Source organism: Anabrus simplex, chromosome 1 (assembly GCF_040414725.1).
Source record: "Anabrus simplex isolate iqAnaSimp1 chromosome 1, ASM4041472v1, whole genome shotgun sequence".
In the NCBI taxonomy this organism is placed as follows: domain Eukaryota; kingdom Metazoa; phylum Arthropoda; class Insecta; order Orthoptera; family Tettigoniidae; genus Anabrus; species Anabrus simplex.
In genome coordinates this window covers 1,346,399,185-1,346,420,838 of record NC_090265.1, presented here as the reverse complement: position 1 = coordinate 1,346,420,838, position 21,654 = coordinate 1,346,399,185, and positions in this window count along the sequence as shown.

Here is a 21,654-nt window from a genome sequence, read left to right as displayed (position 1 = left end):
TCGCGCTGCGACGCCCGAGAGCGCGAATTTCGCTTCACCCTGTATACTATTTTGATCAGCCAAAAGTAAGTTGAAGGAAGGAAGGAAGGAAGGAAGGAAGGAAGGAAGGAAGGAAGGAAGGAAAGAAAGAAAGATAGTAATAACTTTTCATCATAAATCAACGCCCAACATATATAATAATAATAATAATAATAATAATAATAATAATAATAATAATAATAATAATAATAATAATAATTGTATATGATGATAACTACTGAGACTTTCCTGACTCTCTTACTTATTTACAAACATATTATAAAACTGCATTTAACTTGAGAGATATGAAATATCTGCATTTAAAATGGAAAATCTGAAAATTAATATTCATGAAATAAAATACACACTCGTCGAACCTTGTACTCACACTTACTTGTTACCTGCTTACTTACACATACGTTATATGAAGGGTGCCAGCTACCACTCAGTGCAGCAATAATAGAATGAGACTCGTGACTATATCTAGGGTGTGGGGTAATAAGCTTACTTTTGACAACATACCATATAAGTTCTGGGAAAAGGAGATTGGCGTTCGGTTCCCCCATTAATTTTGAGGTAGATATTTTACTGTCATTGAAACAAAACTATAAATTCGTTTGATAGAACAAAATATATTCTTTAAATAATATATAAAAATAGTGAGTTTTGTTGCGATAAAACAGATGAGAATATGAAATTATGACCTTGCAACTGAAAGAAACTAGGCATGAATTTGAATTCTTCTTGACCGGACATTTAACAATTTATACGAAATATTTCCCTCACTGATTCACTTGACTGTACCTTCAACACTTTGAGTGTAATTACGACGTAATCCTTTGATCTGGTGTTTACTGTAGATGTGTCACGCCTAACTTGGTGATACATCCTTGTGACTGCTTCTTCTCCATATCATCTGACTTCTTTGTAAGTCAATATGGTATCCCTCTCTGACTCCATGGTAAGCCCTTGCGTCCGTGTCTTCAACTAAGTGACGGACCAACCTTTGGCCTCACTCTCTCAATGACCAATGATTAATGGCTCACTGAGTCTTCTCCATCTCTCGTTCACACTCGTTGACTGACCGACTGAGGCCTCTTCATCTAGTAGACTTCTTCACTGTTCAGCTTCCGTTTAAGTAATGACTGACGCTACAATATGCATCCACCTTTTATAGACGTTGGTTGACACAGCTACGTAATCTCCAGAAATAACAATGACATACTCCCACAACGCGGCAAATATTACATACAGTTGTGAAACCGCCGCCGGCTCGCTGGGTTTCTCAAAGAAAGTGAGCTCAGTGCTAACTAAATACGATGACGTAGCCATGACTTGGCAGAATCGCCAGTAGTATAGCAATATCACAACGTCACATCCACATCTGATATACAGAAACTCTCACTGTACAGGTATTTAATGTTAATCTACATATACGTATATATGCATACACTCAATTACAAATACGCATGCGACAAGCATGGCGTAATGGAATTGAATAATAATTATAACAAAATAATAATAATCTCATAGATAAAATAATAATAATACGGACATAATAATAATAATAATAATAATAATAATAATAATAATAATAATAATAATAATAATAATAATAATAATAATAATAATTGTACCGGGTGGTACACCCCCACGCCGCTAATTCAAACTTTGCGCCAGTTGAAACTTCTCTACTGGAGGAAGTCTGAACTTTATCTACTGTGTTAATTTTCAAGTTTCTCAGAAGATGTCACTACTTGGAAATTTTGAAGTTTCTGAACTGGGTCGTTTTCGATGTATTTTTGTTTTGCCTGTAGTCAGAAGTGTGGACATTCTCTTCCAGATGGCACTACTGAAGAACTACAATTATGCACCCTAGTGCGAAGCGAAAGAACTGTGTTTTTTGGAGAAATTTTGAATTCATAAGTTTGTTCTTTGTTAAATTTCTTTCAGTTATTGTTTAAGTTGGCAATATTAACCCTTTCTTTCTGCCAGTTTTGAAACTGTCCAATCATAATTTTCTGTAATTAATTTTCCACCAATAAGGTGTTTCTTCTTCATCTTGTGTAGGGGTTTTCGTCGTTAACCAATAACATTTTTGTGGGAGGGTGTTCTCATTCCTGAAACGCCTCGAACTTTCCACGAGGGTATATAAACTGCTGATTTTCGGGTCTCCGGGATACTTCAGTAACATCTATCAGTGCGTAAAGTACGTAGCAGGGGGCGGGCAGCGCCTCTTTCTTCAATCAGCAGCAGTTCAGCCACCAGGTAATGGCCGTTTAATAATTTCTTTTCTTGTCAGCTCAGCAGTTTAACTCTCGGGGCAGGTCCGAAGCCTTTCCACCATGTAACTTTTCCCCTAAAATGTAAAGACACTTAGTATCGTTCTATCTTTTAAACTACAAATTGGGATAGAGAGTGCTTAACCCTCTCGAGCACCCACTCATATTGCTTTGAGGTGAACTTATTTTCACAACCGTTTCTTCCCTTCTAATGTAAAGTAAATCATTTTCTTATATAAGTCACCTCTTTAGTATGGGATTAGCCCTTGCATAAGCGGCCTAGTGTCAAGTAGGTTTTAGTAAAATATATTAGGAGTGCAGTTGTGCCTCCCCTCAAGTTGGTGTTGTCGAGGCCATGTAATATTTCTGTTTCTTCACTTAATAGGCCTCAGTAGGTTGGGTATTTGTACCCCTGTGTCTATGTCCTTGGAGGACAGCTTGAAGGTGGAATTTGGTGTGGCCTTTGATAGGCTAGAACTTTGAGAGCGGGTTGCTCTATCCAAAATAAAAATTTGTTTTTGCGTGCCTCGAGGAGGCTTTACTGTCTAAAGGGGAGCAAGTGCTCCTAGGCATGATTGGGGTTTTCTGCCCCTTTGTTGAACCTTGTATAGAAGGAAAGTTGGGCTCATTGCTCAAGAATTGTGTGTCTGGCTCTCGGAGCCCAAGTCCTGTAACTCTGTAATTGTACATTCTCGAATAGTTGCTTTGCTACTCTGTCCCTGCCATTCTTGTTATTTCTTGATTTTGCAAAGAAAATATAACCTTGTTAAATTTTAAATTAACTTTAATTTCGTAGCTTGAGACCTGTTCATCCCAGCACCTTGTTTCACCTCTACCTACCACGGACAACTCCGTAACAATAATAATAATAATAATAATAATAATAATAATAATAATAATAATAATAATAATAATAATAATAATAATAATAATAATAATAGTAATAATAATAATAATAATAATAATAATAATAATATCACAGGTGCAATAATAATAATAATAATAAGATACAGATATTACCTTGTAACGGGATTTGAACCGTTACACTACATAAATAAAGCAAATACGAATTTAGGGCTTTTAAGGAGAAATACTAATTTTTAAAGATATCAAGCAATTATACAAGTATACAGTTCTCTTTTTAGATAAGTACCAGATTATGCATATACGATATCGTCTAGAATCCATCATTTAATAAGTACAGTATATGCACTAAATTGAAAACTTTCAAGCTAAATGTAATATGTAATATGTTAGGATAATGTTAAACCAGTCAATCAAGAATTCATTCTTCTTTCTTAATCTATTTACATTCCAAGGTTGGTGTTTCCCTCACGCTCAGCGAGGAGATCCCACCTCTACCGCCTCAAAGTCAGTGTCCAGTAGCGTGAGACTTTGGGTCGTGTGATACAGCTTGAGAGGATGACCAGTACTTCATCTAGGTGGCTTCACCTGCTATGCTTAACAGGGGCCTTGTGGTGGGGTGGTGGGCATGAGAAGATTGGAAGGGACAGACAAGGAAGAAGGAAGGAAGCGGCCTTGGCCTTAAGTTAGGTACCATCAAATAATTTGTATCCACCTTCCGCATGTAAGAAACAATTAACGTTCTGTGTTGAAATATCAAACATACAGTACTACTAGCTGATGTACCCGTGCTTCGCTACGGGATTCTCAGAAAGACTGACCTTGTGGTTTTACGAACTTAAGTCAACATAGGTCATTACAAAAACGTCCGTAGGAAAGTAGCGATTAAAAGCAATGCTATCATATAAAATACTCGATCAAATGAAAAACAGCATTTATTCTCACTTTTAACGAACAGTACTACTGTGCCGATCTAATGGTCGAAACGTTCAGAGTTTAAATTCCCAGGCCGCAGACAGCCGTGAACACTCCTCCGCCATTATTCCGTTAAATATGCGCACTGCTCATTCCAATCAGTGCCTGAGAGTAGGGATTGAATAGCTCGAATACTATGATCAACCAGTGTGTTGCGTACCAGTAGTATCAGAAAATTTATGCTTAAGAAAGTTATCTAACTCCGCAGCTACTTGCCGCCAATATTCAGGCAGACTCTTAAGGCTTGGTTTCTCAGAACTGACGCATGCGAGGTGCGAGGTGCGAGGCCGACGTTGCGTACTTTCGTCCCAATGACGCTGCGAGGCTCGTGGTTTCCCAGGCTGCGAAGCGGATCAGTTGCCGAGCACATGTCTCGCAACCTGTGTGCTAATGTTGGAAGAGGAAGCGGATTATGTGTCAATACTGGAGGGTTTTCTTCACCCCTATAGCAGTATCAATGGAAACTGTTGATGATCTTGTGATGTCAGCCTGTATCGTCCACAACCTTCTCCGGAATGAGCGAATTCCTTGCCCAAATGAACACTTTATTGTCAATTTGGAATTAACAGAAGAAAACATGATTCCTCTGGCAGCTGACAACGGAGGCAATTCTACACATGATGCTTTCATGATAAGAGACAGCTTCAAGAAATATTTTTGTAGCAGGGAGAGAGAATCGGTATGACAAAGAGAATATGCTAGCAGGGTGGAGTGAAAGTTTTTTTCTAACGGACAAACATATATTTGTTTACCTATAGTTTACTTTTCTGTGACCCAATTAACATAATAACAGAATGAACACCGTTATTAAAATAAAACACGTGATTTTATTAAATGAACAATACTAAAGTCAAATTTTGTAAAATTATATATATTGGCATATTTGATATTAAAGTAATGGATTTATTGGTTGATATATCATTTCTAAATCTGTTAATTATTTAATCCTTTGAAACTGAACTCATTATATTTGTTATAAGTAACATCATCAATAATAATAATAATAATAATAATAATAATAATATAATAATAGACACTCTACCACCGATCCACAGAGGCAGCTACCACATCAATGAAAAAACAAAGAATCCCAAGAATGGAGGTTCCAAATGACAGTAAATTAATCGTCTGGTACCTCCGTTTTTTGGAGTTCCTATTTTTACGAACTCTTTCCTTCTCAAGATCATCGTATAATACATAAAACTAGCAACATTTATTAGCTGTTCTATCCAACTTCAGTGATATCATTTTCCATGTCTTTCACAACGTTGTTTTTGTAGCTCTTGTGTTGTAAGTTATGCAACACTGGGTGCATTCGAACTTCTTCAATCAGTTCTTCGTCCACTTCGTCCGTTAAGCTCATCGTGTTGCTTAAAAAAGTAAAAACAAGAACAGAAACAATGTCGCCTCGCACTGCTGTCGCCTCGCACAAATGTGGCCGGACGAATCAGTGCGCGGTGACGCTGCGAGGTCTCATTGCGAGGTTGCGCACACTGCGCACCGCGCAGCTTGAGAAACCACTTGCATAAGCTCGTGTTGTCTGGATTTGTGCGAGGCGGGCCTCGCACCTCGCACCTCGCATGCGTCGGTTCTGAGAAACCAAGCCTTTACAGTCGGTACGACCAGGCGAGTCGGCCGTGTGGGAGATAGTGTATTCCAACCACTCTGTCAGCAGCCCTGAACATGGTATTCCGTTTTTCCCATTTAACACCAGGCAAATGTATATTAATTAAGGCCAAGGCCGCCTTCTTCACACTCCTAGCCCCTTCCTATACCATAGTCGTCATAAGACCTATCTGTGTCGGTTCGACGTAAGATAAATTTAAGAAAATTACTCGGTACGCAACAGTAATCTAATCTATCGTAGATGGGTGCCAACAGAAGACACAAAGCACATCACAGCAGCAATGGTCAATGTAATGATATTGTTGATCAATTTTATGAGCTTCCTATATTGTAGGCCTACACATTTAGTTTCCTTTCGACTCTGTGGTATTACGGCGTCTTATAAAATTATTTATAGGTAGACATTAGTTCCTTATTCGACTTCACATACTGATTTTCATTAAATTCTGTTTACCCATTTTCTCGTGACTCGGCGCTGATAAGGACTCATTAACATAAATCCAGTCCGCCTCCATGGCTAAACGGTTAGGTCACAGGGGTCCCGGGTTCGATTCTCGGCAGGGTCGGGAATTTTAACCATCATTGGTTAATTTCTCTGGCAAGAGGGCTGGGTGTATGTGTTGTCTTCATCATCATTTCAACCTCATCACTTCGCGCAGGTCGCCTACGGTTGTCAAATCAAATAACCTGCACGTGGTGAGCCGAACATGTCCGCGGACATTCCCGGCACTAAAAGCCATACGCCATGTCAACAAAAATCCAAATTCACGAATATCTCTGGGATCATGGCCTGTACGGTAACAATGTATAAGACATAAATGATCGGAAATTTAATACTATATAACTATAGTTATATAGTATTTATCAATACGACCACTAATATCATAAATATTTGAGACTTATATATATATATTTTTTTTGCTAGGGGCTTTAAGTCGCACCGACACAGATAGGTCTTGTGGCGACGATAGGATAGGAAAGGCCTAGGAGTTGGAAGGAAGCGGCCGTGGCCTTAATTAAGGTACAGCCCCAGCATTTGCCTGGTGTGAAAATGGGAAACCACGGAAAACCATCTTCAGGGCTGCCGATAGTGGGATTCGAACCTACAATCTCCCGGATGCAAGCTCACAGCGGCGCGCCTCTACGCGCACGGCCAACTCGCCCGGTGACTTAAATTTTAGGCCTTCCGCTGAACTACAATTTTTCTCAGCGGGAATACAATTTTTATGGCCTAGATTGTAGCGATTTATTCTCCGATTTCGTCTACCGATTTTCGTTAAGATACGACTACTAATAACATAAATGTTTGAGAATTAGACTACATTTTAGGTCTTCCCCTAAACTGCCATTTCACTCAGCGTGAATACAATTATTGATGGTCTAGATTATAGTGACTTGTTCCTTGACTTTGTATACCATTTTCATTAAATTCTCTTCAGCCGTTTTCTCGTGATCGTTGTACATACATACAGACAGACTGGCAGACATAAATTACAAAATATTAAAAAAAATCATTTTCTTGTTACTGCGGACACGAAAGATACAGAAAATCCATCATTTTTCAATTCTGAGCAATCTACATACATAACTCTTATTTTATATATATTTGAATTGACCTTTAAATATAAATTGCTATCTACTTAATAAATTGCCAAATATGGACGCATTTGACGAAGTATTATATTCTTACAGTCAGTCAGAAGGTAAATAACGTGTTCTTGTTCATCATTAATATGTACAGTTTCATTTTCTAGAGTACTTTCATTTCATTCTGTTTTATATCGTTATAGAGGTATTAACAGATTCTGTAACAATTAAATATACTCTTAAAGCCGTACATATTTCTTAAGTATTTTCGTTTATTTTGGAATATAATACTTTGATTCGCCTTTTATCATATAGTTCGTTTGTTCGTAATCTGTTTACCCTCCAGGGTCGGTTGTACGGTTGTTCCCTCGGACTCAGCGAGGGATCCCACCTCTACCGCCTCAAGGGCACTGTCCTGGAGATTCAGACTTTAGGTCGGGGATACAACTGGGGAGAATGACCAGGAACTCGGCCAGGCGGCCTCACCTGCTAAGCTGAACAGGGGCCTAGTGGAAGGATGGGAAGATTGGAGGGGACAGGCAAGGAAGAGGGAAGGAAGTGGCCGTAGCCTTAAGTTAGGTACCATCCCGGCATTTGCCTGGAGGAGAAGTGGGAAACCACGGAAAACCACTTCCAGGATGGCTGAGGTGGGAATCGAACCCACCTCTACTCAGTTGACCTCCCGAGGCTGAGTGGACCCCGTTCCAGTCCTCGTACCACTTTTCAAATTTCGTGGCAGAGCCGGGAATCGAACCCGGACCTCCGGGGGTGGCAGCTAATCACGCTAACCACTACACCACAGAGGCGGACTTATCATATAGTATTCTGATTTTAAATTACTTTTATAGCCTTGGATGTTATGAATAGAAAATGTTCTTTAAATGGACATAAATGCCTGTTCAAGTAAATAAACTCATGTATAAGGACATTTTTCCATCGAGTGAAGGTAAGTATAAGAAATATGGTTTTTTAATATCATGCACGTTTTGTGAGTAATTAGCAAGCAGACCAGAGTTAATTACATTTTTACTGTACGAAAAATTTTATATTCATTTTAACAACACAACACAACACATTTCTTCAAATATATAAAACTGTGATGTCCTATTGGCGGTGAAAGTGTTCATAGTGATATTTGCTTTCAAATCTCGAGGTAGAGCCAGTCAGCATTTTCCCACAAGCTGGGAGTGACTGTCGCGCGTTGCGCTCTGCTGCTGCTCGTAATGGTGCTTCGTCTGCTGACAACTGATAGCGGGACAGAAAGCCGTCAAGTTCCCCGTGAAGCGAGGCAACCCTCATTACACAGTTCGCGTTTACAGCCGTTTTCTGTTTCACGATCTGCGGTACGGTTATTGCCAAGAGGTACAACACCGCATTTTAATGGCTCAGAAGGGGCTTGAAGAGAATAAAAGGAATTTTATTTTGCTATAATAACCGAACTCGTCCTGTTTGTTTCATTCATTTGTATATATAGAATGTTGTTATTTATTAAGGTTATACATATACTTTACGTCGCACCGATACAGATAGCTCTTATGGCGACGATGGGATAGAAAGTGGCTAGGAGTGGTAATGAAGCGACCGTAGTCTTAATTAAGTTGTTTGGTGTGAAAATGGGAATCCACGGAACACCATATTCCGGACTGCCGAGAGTGGGGTTCGAACGTATAAATACAGTCATGTGTGATTGACTATGACTTCAGACATAGCTGCTTACCTGGTTAATATATTTAACGGTCTATTCAGAATATAAATATGACATACCAAATCTTGTTCTTCCTGGCCGTGTTATTTTTCGGAGAAGGCACTATGTGTGGATTCTGTCTCGTTTTGAAGCCCGATGCCTTTCCGGACGCCCGCGCTATGTGATGGGCATGCACTGCCTATTGCGTGTTTCTGTGGTGGTTTGAAGTGTAGGTGTTGTATGTAAATGAAGAAGAAAGTTAAGCTGAACTGAGGTCATGTAGGCGGATGGAAAGATTAGAAGGAACAGTCAAGGAATAGGGAAGGAAGCGACCGTAGCTAATAATAATAATAATAATAATAATAATAATAATAATAATAATAATAATAATAATAATAATAATAATAATAATAATAATAATAATAATAATAATAATAATGTCCGCCTCTGTGGTGTAGTGGTCAGCGTGCTTAGCTGCCACCCCCGGAGGCCCGGGTTCGATTCCCGGCTCTGCCACGAAATTTGAAAAGTGGTACGAGGGCTGGAACGGGGTCCGCTCAGCCTCGGGAGGTCAACTGAGTAGAGGTGGGTTCGATTCCCACCTCAGCCATCCTGGAAGTGGTATTCCGTGGTTTTCCACTTCTCCTCCAGGCGAATGCCGGGATGGTACCTAACTTAAGGCCACGGCCGCTTCCTTCCCTCTTCGTTGTCTATCCCTTCCAATCTTCCCATCCCTCCACAAGGCCCCTGTTCAGCATAGCAGGTGAGGCCTCCTGGGCGAGGTACTGGTCATTTTCCCCAGTTGTATCCCCCGACCAAGAGTCTGAAAAGGCTCCAGGACACTGCCCTTGAGGCGGTAGAGGTGGAATCCCTCGCCGAGTCCGAGGGAAAAGCCGAACCTGGAGGGTAAACAGATGATGGTGATGATGATGACTTCTTGAGCTACATCAAGAGCTCCATGGGAGGGATTTCGAAACTCGAATGGTGTTATCGAAACCGACTTTCAACCTATTAGGTCGTGTTATGTACATTTAGTACGTGTTGAAGGGATGTTAAGTACAGAACAAAAATGGGAGGTTGTGGGTTCGGAAAACACTGGTGTCTGGTTGGCCATTTTTGTTCTGTACTTAACATCTCTGTCCGCCTCTGTGGTGTAGTGGTTAGCGTGATTAGCTGCCATCCCCGGAGGCCCGGGTTCGATTCCCGGCTCTGCCACGAAAATTTGAAATGTGGTATGAGGGCTGGAACGGGGTCCACTCAGCCTCGGGAGGTCAACAGAGTAGAGGTGGGTTCGATTCCTACCTCAGCCATCCTGGAAGTGGTTTTCCGTGGTTTCCCACTTCTCCTCCAGGCGAATGCCGGGATGGTACCTAAGATAAGGCCACGGTCGCTTCCTTCCCTCTTCCTTGCCTATCTCTTCCAATCTTCCCATCCCTCCACAAGGCCCCTGTTCAGCATAGCATGTGAGGCCGCCTGGGCGAGGTAGTTGTTATTCTCCCCAGTTGTATCCCCGACCAAGAGTGAAGCTCCAGGACACTGCCCTTGCGGTGGTAGAGGTGGGATCCCTCGCTAAAACCGCCTCTGTGGTGTAGTGGTTAGCGTGATTAGCTACCTCCCCCGGAGGTCCGGGTTCGATTTCCCGCTCTGCCACGAAAATTTGATAAGTGGTACGAGGGCTGGAACGGGGTCCACTCAGCCTTGGGAGGTCAACTGAGTAGAGGTGGGTTCGATTCCTACCTCAGCCATCCTGGAAGTGGTTTTCCGTGGTTTCCCACTTCTCCTCCCGGCAAATGTCGGGATGGTACCTAACTTAAGGCCACGGCCGCTTCCTTCCCTCTTACTAGTCTATCCCTTCCAATCTTCCCCATCCCCCGCAAGGCCCCTGTTCAGCATAGCAGGTGAGGCCGCCTGGGCGAGGTACTGGTCATTCTCCCCAGTAGTATCCCCCGACCAAGAGTCTGAAGCTCCAGGACACTGCCCTTGACGCGGTAGAGATGGTATCCCTCACTGAGTCCGAGGGAAAACCGAACCTGGAGGGTAAACAGATGATGATGATGATGACTTAACATCTCTTCAACACGTACTAAATGTACATAACACGACCTAATAGGTTGAAAGTCGGTTTCGATTACAATGCGGTCGTGAAAATTCAATATTCATCGAATGGTGTTCTGTCGGTGGCTATTAGGCAGGCTGAATAATGATGCAGCATTCGTATAGCACATTTTGTCTTCGGTTGAAATTGCGCTTCCACAATAATGGGAAAGTCAATCGCCACAATATTTGCTCTTGGCGTCCGGACAATCCTCAGGCGTATGAATGTGTGGTGTGGAGTATTGGAGGATCACCTGATTGGACCTTGTTTGTTTGTGGTTCTTTGGACGAGCCGACTTTCCCTGCACTTTCTGCGTCAGGAACTCCCACTGCTAAAGGACGATGGGCCCTTGCACGATCGTTTGGCCACTTGGTTACAACAGGATAGACCTCCTCCACATTGGGCTTTACCCGTTCATAGCCATCTGAACAAGGAACTGCCAGGGAAATGCATAGGATGAAGAGGCCCTGTTTCTTGGCCCGCCAATTCACCGGATATAACACCGTTAGACTTCTTCTTGTGGGGGAATTTGAAGAACGCAAATCTCCGACGCCTGCCGAGCAATTACACCTGGAATGCTTCAGCGCGCAAGACGTTCTATTGAACACCGGGACCGAATGTACGTGAACCAAAAATGTCATCAAATCGAGAATTTGCTGCGATAAAACTTAGTTAGGGCAGTTGTGTTCCTATTTTGTGCGGTGTGTACAGGTCCGGCCTGCTAAGTAATCGACTCTTCTTAGGGCCTTAAACACATTCATCCACATACAATTTGCATGAAAGCGATTAAGTTATTGAATCTACATTACGTGTGCTATGTATTAAATAAATATTTCAAAAATAAGGAATTTTTGCCCCGGACTCCAACCTCTCACCTCACGTGTAATCCCTCCCAACCGCGCCTTCACCAACTACGCTACGGTTTCGTGCGGCACACTTTGCAGCTTATAGCATGTATTATTCACAATATGAATTTAGTGTTTCGCCTGCGACTGTTTCATATTATGATCTAGGAAGCACATGCATGCCTTCCAGTGTTTAATACGATATAATATTTCGACGTCCTATCATGGCGAGGCGGTAGATACCAAGATATCCCGTTGTGTTGTCTGAGCATACCGGCAGGGCAGACATTTTCAGACGGAATTAATATTGCGGATTGCATAAAACTAAATTGGTAGCGGCTGAATCACACGGTATAGGCTACACTTAAGAACGACCTAAATAAGAAGAGGTAGTGACTGGAACTTGTTTGAAGCTTCCAAAACATAATTGACATGTTTATATACCTCGTAGGCTTACCGTATAGTGGACTGTTAGAATGCTTTGGATCAGTTTATATTATATTATAATCTAAGAAACATTTTTCTACAATTTGCTTAACGTCGCACCGACACAGATAGGATGGGGTAGGAAAGGGTTAGGAATGGGAACGAAGAGGCCGTGCCTTTAATTAAGGTACACCCCCAGAATTTGCCTGGTGTGAAAATGGGAAACCACGGAAAACCACCTCCAAGACTGCCGCCACTGGAGTTCTAACGCATTACCTCCCAAATGCAAGTTGATAACTCCGTGACCCAAACCGTGCGGCCAATTGTTCGGCTAAGTTCCTTCTCAGGAGAACACTGCATAGTCAGTTGTTTAACGTGAAAGTGTTGATGTCTTACTCCCAAGTGTGTGGTTTGTGATAGAGAATTAATTGAGAATTCTACTAACGTTCACTGCGAGAGTCGGCTTCTAGTCCTCAGGGCACCATATCCTTGAGGCTCGGGCTTGATTTGTTAAGAAGCAAGTCATACTTTCCTGTGTCGACTTATTTAATGTAACTTTAAAGCTTTTAAGTGTGTCGAAAACACTAATTGTAATTAGAGCCCGGATATTTAGGATCTTATAGGGTAGAATGCAAATATACTAAAACAAATAACAGGTAAACGCTACGCGGACAATAGTTCGGCTATGAGATTTGCGTAAATATTGGAGTCCCGTCCTATTGAAACCCGTACAATTTATGTTACTCTCAATACACTACGGAGGAGCGGGTAGACGACACTTCCTACCAGGTAAGTTGGTTTGCGTTCTAACCTATTACTGCCTAAATAGACGAGTTCTACGTACATATAACATACGTGTAAAAATATACATGCACACACACACACAATTTTTTATGCACCTGTACGCGTAAAAATACACACTATTTTTTCATGCACATGCACGTGTACAAAATACACACTATTTTTACACGCACATGCACGTGTACAAAATACACATTATTTTTACATGCACATGCACCTGTACGTGTACAAAATACACATTACTTTTACATGCACATGCACATGCACGTGCACAAAATACACATTACTTTTACATGCACATGCACGTGTACGTGTACAAAATACACATTACTTTTACATGCACATGCACCTGTTCGTGTACAAAATACACATTACTTTTACATGCACATGCACGTGTACGTGTACAAAATACACATTACTTTTACATGCACATGCACGTGTACGTGTACAAAATACACATTACTTTTACATGCACATGCACCTGTTCGTGTACAAAATACACATTACTTTTACATGCACATGCACGTGTACGTGTACAAAATACACATTACTTTTACATGCACATGCACCTCTTCGTGTACAAAATACACATTACTTTTACATGCACATGCACATGTACGTGTACAAAATACACATTACTTTTACATGCACATGCACATGCACAAAATACACATTACTTTTACATGCACATGCACGTGTACGTGTACAAAATACACATTACTTTTACATGCACATGCACCTGTTCGTGTACAAAATACACATTACTTTTACATGCACATGCACGTGTAAGTGTACAAAATACACGTTACTTTTACATGCACATGCACGTGTACGTGTACAAAATACACATTACTTTTACACGCACATGTACGTGTACAAAATACACACTATTTTTACACGCACATGCACGTGCACAAAATACACATTACTTTTACATGCACATGCACGTGTAAGTGTACAAAATACACATTACTTTTACATGCACCTGTACGTGTACAAAAATACACATTACTTTTACATGCACCTGTACGTGTACAAAAATACGCACTATTTTTACATTCATTATCTTACACTTAAGATAACTCTCACGGTATTAATATCATTCCTCAAAAATTAGCTGAAATACGGTCCCTCACGTTACTGCGACCAATATTGAGAATGTAAAATTCAGAGAAGAAACGTGAAGTAAAGCTCAAGAGAAACAATCTAAGGCACTAAAACACAATTTGCACCTAAAACTAGACATGACTTACAAGACGTGCAATGAAGATAACCTATTTACTGCTCATTCCGTATATGATTGTGGAAGCTCAACCGTGCATGGAGCGTGATTTCAAAGAAGTCATTGAAAGACACTAGAAGTGAACTTTCAGATCTATTGAAAATACCTCCTATTATTTTCCTGGGCTCAATATGGGCCATTATATACCGTGAATTATATTGTGTTTATATTCGTCTCTCTCCCGCAATGACTTTGAATTTCCGCCAATATTGCTTCATTAGGTAACTTACATATTTTCTGCATTCCTTCGCATTTCCTCTCTGAAACTCTTCAGTGCTAACTTCATTCTTTCTTGGATATCGTCCTGTACTTCGATTAACAATCTGGGGACAATCTTTGTCCCGTCACAGTCATAATGGCTCACAACCTTCTTTGAAAGGCTTTCCTGGTTCATTCTGAGTACATTTCCAACAATATTGTATAATAAATCTGGACTAGATTTCTTCTTTCTCATTCCACAGTTTCATGAATTTTCACAAGAAATGGTTGTGTCCTTCATGAAAGAGTCTTAAAATCATAGCGAACGGAATAAGTGCTTTATACCCTTCTTTCTCAGTCAGCACTGTTACAATATCTGGCCATACTCTTCCTATTTTGAAAGATTAAAGATCATGTAAAACCACAATCTCTCAAATCACCATCTAATTCGCTTGTCGTCCGTTGCCTTGGCCACTACTTTTCTACGTAAGTAATCTATTGCTCCATATTATCCCCCTACCAAAGCTGGTCCAAACTGACAAGTGTTTATTTGAACGTCATTATTAAAGTTAGATTTATATGCACTAATAGGATAAGATTCATCATATTTGAGCGAGTTTTTTCAAGTGAATTCAAGAGACCTTTCAAGGAGAACAAATATGACCTAGGAAACCATAACGCAATTGGTAAGAATGTCCGATGTCAAATCGGAAGATTTTGGGTTTAAATCCCACTGGCGTCCGGTTGGAAATTCTTGTTCTGTATTTAAGGTCTCTTCAGGGTACCGAACACGACATAATGCGTTGAAAGTTCACTTCTTGTAAAGTAAGTTTCTTATTACGGATTTACGACGAATGCACGGCAGTTTTACAAAACAAGAACAATACCTGTGGAGGAGAAAATGTTTCAAATATTAAGAAAACTGAACTGTTTTAGCCAGAAAAATTGAAATAATTATTCAGAAATTGGTATTGTTCCGATTGATGGCTACGTACATCTCCAGTTTCTTGAATGAAAACTCCCTCCTCACGTTGTTGTGAATGATTTTAATAGTTGGAGGAGCTTCTTTTTACGACGCATGATATAATAGGAGCATACATTTCCTGATCTTATAACATCCTGCTAGAGTTACCGGTGTGTGATAAGTATGTCATAAGTGGACTTGATCTATTTTACAGACGGAAGCCCTTCCTCAGGCCTATATATGTAGAAGGATGTATTCAATATTCCGTGTTTCTGTGGTCGTTGATAGTGTGTCATGGTGAATATGACGAAATGTGTATTCAGACAAAGATTAATGCACAGTCTCTGTGTCAGATCAATGGTCGATCCAACCGGGAGTCGAATATGGGGCCCTATTAACAGAAGGCGTAGACGGTGGGCATCCATCTAAAGAATCAGACCGATAACAGCATACGTAAACAGAGTTAAATCGGTACGAGGAAATTCTTGCTCGAAATCTGCAGATGGATGGTTTCCAAAACGAATGTCACTTAACCCACACAGGTGCCAAAATCCATTACTTATAAATCACAGTTCTTAATTTTGTATTATCCCAGAGACTGCTCTCTCTTTTTCCAGTTGTAGATCTCGCTTGATGTGTTTGACGCTATCTAGAACATGCAGGCATATTTATTTTATTTATTTAGTAAGTTATCAGATACTGCCTATGGAGGGCCATTTAACAATAATAATAAGTATAAATAGCATGAAAAATAACAATAGGTGTAAACAATAATATTAAGTATCAACAATAAATTATTAACAATAACAATGTTATAACAATGGCATCGATAACTGTCAAGTGTCGGTTACAGAATTAGCAAGAAGAATGGTCGAGGGTTGGATGGACGAAAGAAAATGGAAAGCTGGAGAGGACTTCAACGGAATATACATATTAAATATATATGACCGTATATTGCTATTTTGTTATAAATGTGTATAAATAACGATGAAGCGAGAAATATAACATAGCGTACATACATACATACATACATACATACATACATACATACATACATACATACATACATACATACATACATACATACATACTGTAACCGAAACGCTGGTCTAGAATTGATTTCGAAGTATTCCAAACTTTAAAATACGCGTCGCGCGCCAGCGAGCAGCCGGCTACAGCGAACATGTGGTGAGTGACGTAGGAGCCAGCTCCAACTCGCTAAGGCTAAGAGTTACATCACTCTTCGAACTTTCCATACATTCTACCTTTAATAACTCGTATATTATGATACTAATATGAGAGTAACATCACCGTACACTATACTGTAATCCCTGTAATACTACCAAGTGTCATTAAAATATACCACGGATTAAGAAAGTTATTGAGAGAGGAATGAAGCAGCTGCAGTTTCAGTGACTCTGTTATAAATGAGACGCAAGAATGGGAGACAGATCAGTATTGCCCCGCAATCGAACTTGTATGGTTGTCTGGTTATTATTGCTAGGATACGTCGAAGTTATATAGTAGAAGTCTTCGATTCTCTGCAAAAATAATGGTGAGGACACATTTCTCTGTCTGCGGACTTAGTCGTGCAGTTAGCGAGTGTGATACTTCGAACATTTCCGAGAGACTAAAATCTTCTGTATCAGAACTTACAATTCTTACGTTCATAAACTGTTCATCGATACTTAGCGTTTCCACTAATAAAACTTTCAAATACTAGTAACGTTTATAACTTGACAGTGCTACTCTTCGTGCGAAATATTTTAATATTATTTGTGAACTTAGGACATTGTGTGGACGAATCCGGGTTTTCAATATTCAGAAATTGAGTTAACAATATTATTCTACGTCTTTAAAAACAATCTTGCGAAAGAACGGGACTAATTTCGCTCAATAATTTCTATTCTATCAGTGTCGCATATAAATGTAAAAGTGTGTGTGAACGGAATTAATTGAGTACGTACCGAGCTCGATAGCTGCAGTCGCTTAAGTGCGGCCAGTATTCAGTATTCGGGAGATAGTAGGTTCGAATCCCACAGTCGGTAGCCCTGAAAATGTTTTTCCGTAGGTTCCCATTTTCACACCAGGCAAATGCTGGGGCTGTACGTTAATTAAGGCCACGGCCGATTCCTTCCCACTCCTAGCCCTTTCCTGTCCCATCGTCGCCATAACACCTATCTGTGTCAGTGCGACGTAAAGCAACTAGCCAAAGAAATCAGCTCGTTAGGCATTTTACTTCTAACACAAAGTTGAAGTGATTGCCATTGAACTCAGTGTGAATACAGTATTATTTCTAACTCTCCAAATACTGTAAATAGAATCAAAGTGATCCTGAAATCCTGGAGGACACGACGGGCGTTTGCTCCCTCAATTCTCCAAATATTTAGAGCACTAATTGCATTTGTTTTTTGTGTGTGCTTAATTTCACAAGTGAAGTGATATTAGGAAGTGTGCAGATTTATTCCATTAACATTCGGCTGCAAAAATCTTGTTTTTAGTATCAGGTCAGAAACTAGTACAGTTCACTTTAAAGAATTGCCTCGTGTTTGATTCTATTGGCATTCAACACGAAATATGAGAATTTCTTTAATCCCTTCATGGGAACAGTGAAAAATCAATTATAAATTACACCTCCTTACTCGTCCATACTACAAGTCCAGGGGACTTATACATGTGCTTGCTCCCTTGTTCCACTAAAGCGAAACCTGCGACTTGAACTCCTAGACCTTCCAGAACATCTGGAACATCGAGACCGTCCAGAGCAGCCCTCGAGGGATTGGTACGTAGTTCCGTGGTGCCGAGAGGTGTTCCACGGTGAGGACGGGAAAAGCAGTGGTTCGACGCGGGATATCGCCAGCAGCAGGACGGAAGCACATCGTGCCTAATTGACCTCCAACTGTACTGAGGTGATATAATCCTGACTTTGTCCAATAAATCAGCAGTTTAAAATAGACATGAACTTCATTCGAGGAAAAACCCTCTCACTCCCTGTACCCACTCTAATTTAATATGCCGTACTCGCCTTGCGTTCATCTCATGCTCTTCAAGCGCAATGTACGTGTATTTCCTGGTACAATACATACGTACATACATACATACATACATACATACATACATACATACATACATACATACATACACACATACATACACACATGCATATTCATTATAAACTGCTATACCTTTCAGCATTCAGTGTGCAAATCCCTGGAATTTATTAACCGCTGCCTAAATCCTATCTTTCTAATTCCGTGGCCTCGTCTAGTTCTATAGGCCCTATATATTATCTTTTAATCGTCATTCACTTAGTGTAACCATTGGACTCTTGTCTCCCTGTACTTCTCTTACCCTCCAAAACAGAGTCCACTATTCTCATCGGTAGCCTATCATCCTCCATTTGTCTCACAAGACCCAAACACTGAAGCCGGTTTATGCGTACAGCTTCATTCATCGAATTCATTCCTAACTATCCTTTATTTTTTTTATTACGAGTACCCTCCCACCATTGTTCCCACCTGTTTGTACCAGAAATCATTCTCGATACTTTCATGTCTGCTACTTCTAACTTATGAATACGTTATCTTGTGTCCACCAAGCTTTGACTCCCGTAAAGCAAAGTTGGTCTAAAATCAGACCGATATAAAAATAGTTTCACCCGGAAGCTGACTTCCTTCTTACAGAATACTGATGATCGCAACTTCGGGCTCACTGCATTAGCCTTGCTACACCTTGATTCAATCTCAGTTACTATACAAACATCCTGGGAGAACACCCATCCTAAGTACTTGAAATTATTTCTCTGTACGTAGTTTTGATCCCCAGTATGATAATCATTTCTCTTAGAATTATTGCCTATTAACATATTAGCTTTGGAAATGCTAATTTTCATACCATACTCATTACACCTTTTTTCAAGTTTCATAATACTAGACTGCAGGCTTTCGGAACAATCTACCTTGATGTTAGTCATCAGCATAGGCCAAACTGCTTACTACCTTTTCACCTTACTGAATCCCTCACTGCCAATTAATACCTTTCAACAGGTGATCCATGTAAATTATAAACAACAAAAGTGAAAGATTACGGCCTTGCATAACTCCTGTAAATACCCTGAACCAAGAACTCATTCTGCCATCAATTCTCACTGCAGCTCAATTGTCAACATAAATGCCTTCGAATGACTTTAACAATCTACCCTTTATCCTATAGACCGCCAGTACGGCGCACATGTTTTTTCACGGTACTCTGTCATATGCCTACTGTTGTATACATTGAACTTGGTATACTGTGACACAACATAAATTTTATTGTTTCAATGATTTGATACAATATATATCAGAAATAAAACTGAATTCTTCTTGAAACTTGTTTGAATGCACGCAGTTAATGTTGAAATTAAATCTTAAATTGAATGTCTGTTGCATATGTACAATTGTACAATACGAGAGTTCTATATACACTTAGTTCTGTCTTGAGGAGATAATCTGTTTCACTAATAAATTGTCCTGATAGTCGAAAACTATCTTCTGTGAAATTACAAGCGTATCTTGTAGAGAGAGGCAGAATGCTGGTACTAGGTTTATACTTGCAAGGAACTTGCATTAATTTATTCAAATAGCAGAATGCTAAGGTGGACGTCGGAGCACTGGTGAGGACTAAAGGGAGTAGCAGAATGCTATACTCGGGGCTCGACGTGGCTACGGGGATCAGGATAATGAGGCAATGTTCAGAGGTGAGACCTCACGGCCAGCAATTTGTCCACCTGTTCAAAACACGTTTTTAAGAGGAATGCCTCCGTGTCTGACTTGCGGTGTGGTCTGGTCATCGAACATTGGGGTAGTCCTGGAGAGGCTCGGAACGAAGCTCCTTATATATCGCTGGCTGACGTCATCGGTGAGTGTGTCAGGCGCAGTGAAGATACCTCGTAGCTGCTAGAAACTTCGGTGCTACGGCGGGTTGCGGAGCTTGTAGGCGCAGAGCTTGCGATGCGGAGGACACACACAGCACCTACTATAGATCTACGAAACGAAAATATAAATGTCTGTTCCTCTCGTAGCATATTTCAGTTACCTGACGCATGCTGAAAATCTGATCCTGACACCCCACTATGATCTGACACCACATTGGTTTTCACCCAACTTACTCTCAATCACTGATCTCATTCTCCCTTCCTAAATACTAGTGAACGCTTTGTCTGGTATACTGATCAATGAGATACCTCGATAGTTGTTGCAATCCATCCTGCTCCCTTTGTTGCAGGTAGGTGCAATTACTGCTTTTGTCCGATCAGAATGTACCTTACTAACATTCCATGATAATCTTATTGCTCTTTGAAGCCATTTCATTCCTGCCTTCCCAATATACACTGACTGACAGAGCAAATGCAACACCAAGAAGGAGTGGTTCGAAAGGGATGAAAGTTGGGGAAAAAACAGAGACGGCACGGACGAATAATTGATGTTTATTTCAAACCGATATGCAGGTTACACAATGCGCACGGCATCGACTCAGTAGGATGTAGGACCACCGCGAGCGGCGATGCACGCAGAAACACGTCGAGGTACAGAGTCAATAAGAGTGCGGATGGTGTCCTGAGGGATGGTTCTCCATTCTCTGTCAACCATTTGCCACAGTTGGTCGTCCGTACGAGGCTGGGGCAGAGTTTGCAAACGGCGTCCAATGAGATCCCACACGTGTTCGATTGGTGAGAGATCCGGAGAGTACGCTGGCCACGGAAGCATCTGTACACCTCGTAGAGCCTGTTGGGAGATGCGAGCAGTGTGTGGGCGGGCATTATCCTGCTGAAACAGAGCATTAGGCAGCCCCTGAAGGTACGGGACTGCCACCGCCGCAGCACATGCTGCACGTAGCGGTGGGCATTTAACGTGCCTTGAATACGCACTAGAGGTGACGTGGAATCATACGCAATAGCGCCCCAAACCATGATGCCGCGTTGTCTAGCGGTAGGGCGCTCCACAGTTACTGCCGGATTTGACCTTTCTCC